The following is a 3,054-nucleotide window of genomic DNA, read 5'->3' as shown; positions in this document are numbered from 1 at the left end:
AGTTCCTTCATTCAAATGACTCCCAAGTCTGCAGTTTGCCTTTTTATCAGAAGTAACTTCTTTGTTCCTTGTTACATTTGGCCTTAACTGTTTGTTTGTAGACACAGCTTTCCTGTGATTAATTCATTAAATTCTTCTGCAGAGCAATCCATGTCCTTGACTGAAATAAAGCATCCAGTTTATCAAGAGAGGTGTCAAAGCTGTTTTGTTCATCTAGCCTCCACTCCTCCTTTTGCCAGTCATCGCTAATTGCTTTCAATTCCTGCATAATTTTGTCTTTTCTTTTAATAGTTTATTCCAAACAGTTATTTCTGATTCTTTTGAATATAACAGTTTATGTTTGATTCATTCAATCCATGAACAGTTATTAAAATTCTGAAGTGTAAACTATCACAGCTTCCTGTCTGTTGATTTATTGTGTATGCAATATCTTTCTGTCTTTTCTATGTTTATTTCTTATCTGCTTTCAAATTTTTTGGTCGTTTGGCTTCATGTTATGGATCATGTAGGCAAAAGTCATCTCAGTTAAGTAAAATCTTAAGTCAGTCCTTGTTGCTAGTTCTGCATTTATCAAATGCTACTTCTGCCTTTATGGAGATAATCAATTGGGCTCAATAACATCCAAGATGCAAATACCAGCACTAGCTGGTAAGCCATAGATGAATAGCCATTGTTCATGCAGCAGAGCTGGTATTTGGCATTATTTCTTGTGAAGGGGATGTTGTGTTTGGACATGAGAAAATATTTTCTCTCCTGCTGACAAGGCAGTGGTCAGTGCTGCATGCTGTGGCTGTTTGGGTAGAACGGTTCCTCTTCCACAACTACACCGGCACCATTCCTCACCTCTCCCTCCACTACATTGATGACTGAATCAGTGCTACCTAACTTGCCCTCACTTCCAAACACAAAATGGCCTCATCTTAAACATGTGTCCCTTGGTGTAACAGCTCTTTGGTTGCATGTTTCTCTAACATAATCACTTCACTTCAAGTAATTCAGTCTGTGGGATGCTTTGAGATGTAAATCATATAAATGATATATGAAATAAAGCTGTTTAGTATTAAATTATCCAATTAATACAGCACTTATTACAACAGAATCCACAACAACTTCCAACTCCCATTCCAGTCCTATCCTCATTCTAGAGACTCTCAGGGATTCACTTCATGTTGTCCAGATTCCCAGTTAGAGTATTCCATTTCTGAAAAGTTTAAAGCTGCACTCCTCCCTTTGTAGACATTCTCTCCATTTTGCTACCTCTCTCCCTCATTTGTCAGCCTCTCTACCCCCACTCTGTAACTTTCCTTTCCCTGTCCAATTTCAGTTGCATCTCCCCCACTCCTCAAACATCCAGCCTCACTCTCAAATGGTCTGATGGGCCTCCTCCCTGGGCCCTGACCTTGCCAGTCTCACTCCTGTCCTGGTTCCACTCCCACTCCAACTTGCTCAAACCTGGCAGTCTAGCTCACTGTCACCACTCTCCTTCTTGCTGTTCCTCCAGTCACAGGTTGACTCTTTTCCATGCCTGCAAGCATCTGCTAAATGCCTCACCAGTGAGCCTGTCAGCAGCCATCATGGGACAGAACCAGCCAATGACTGAGAGCAGCTCTTCACCAATTTTCTATATTCTAGTTGGGGATTGGGGTGACATTTTGTTCTAAATTTTTCTAATCAACTGCTCAGAGATTTTATTACACACTCTGGAGCAGGCTGGACTTGAACCCAGGCCTTTCTGGTTCAAAGGTAGGAACATACCACTGTATCATAACAGTACCTTCGGATCAGTTTTATACCTATATTTCTGATCAACCTGTGCAGAGATGTTAAGCCCTAAAAAGGTTCTTTTTGTTCCCCCTTTCCCCCAACACTACCACTGTACCCTAGCGGGCCCAGCAGCCAAATTTCTCACCAAATCAACTGTGGCAGGATGACTTTTTAAAATTATACCCATGATTGAATTTTCCTGGGTACTTTGGGAACTTTCCAAGTGGATTCTCCCACTTCCCCATGTGTTTGGAATGAGCATGAATGACTGCATGGGTTCTGATCCTCAAAGTCAATGAGGATCTCAACTGGATGCAAACTGGATCTCAATATCAGGAGAAAACAACATTGACAGAACCCACAGAGCAGACTGTGTAATCAAGTGATTTTGATATTTGAGGAGAATTGAGTCACTCTTTGGGACAGTGAAAGTGAGCAAAGACAGTGCTTCCATTCATCCCTTCAACACTGACTTCATACATAATATTTGTGACCAGTCATGCAAATTGAGACAAGGGACATTAGTCTAGATTATAAACAAATGTTTCTTGCTGAACACTTATCCATCAAAGTAACAAAGATTCTATCTCTTCAAATGATGAATAGCCCAGTGAGACTTGCTGCCAGGGTGACCAACTCCTTAAATAAGTAAGAGACACTTGGATCATATGTAGGAGTGCTGCTAAGACTAAAACAAACTGGGGCTGGGAACTTTGTGGGTCTTTATCAGTCATGACATAGATTATAAGAGCAGGTAGGTTATGTTGGGGCTGTATGGAACTTTGGTTTGGCTAAAGTTCAAGTATTGTTCTGCAGTTTTAGTTGCCACTCGATTGGAAGGATGTGATTACACTGAAGGAAGTTGTTGCCTGGGATGGAGCAGTTTAACTATGAAGAAAGTCTTGATAAGTTTAGATTTCTTTCTTTGGAGCAGAGATGGTTGAGGAATTTGTGATAGAGGTTTCCAAGGGTCATGAACTGGGTGAATAGAGAGCAGCTGTTCCTCTTTGTTGAAGGGGAAATAACAAAGGAGTATAATTTTTAAGTGAAACGCAGGAGGTTTGGAGGGGAACTGAGGAAAAAAACATTTTCACGTTGACTGGGGTCTGGAATGCACTGCCAGGAAGGATAGTTATGTTGGGAAACCTCAACCTCTTGAACTTGGATCAGCACTTGGAGTATCATAAGATTAATGGCTATGGGCTTAGTGCAGAAAAGTCAGACTTGAAACAGTGTACCTTTGGTAGTACAGGTGTGGGCTAAAGGGCCTCTTCTGTATTGTGTGTTTAA

Source organism: Chiloscyllium punctatum, chromosome 13 (genome assembly GCF_047496795.1).
Source record: "Chiloscyllium punctatum isolate Juve2018m chromosome 13, sChiPun1.3, whole genome shotgun sequence".
NCBI lineage: Eukaryota > Metazoa > Chordata > Chondrichthyes > Orectolobiformes > Hemiscylliidae > Chiloscyllium > Chiloscyllium punctatum.
Note: the sequence above shows the minus strand (reverse complement) of the source record.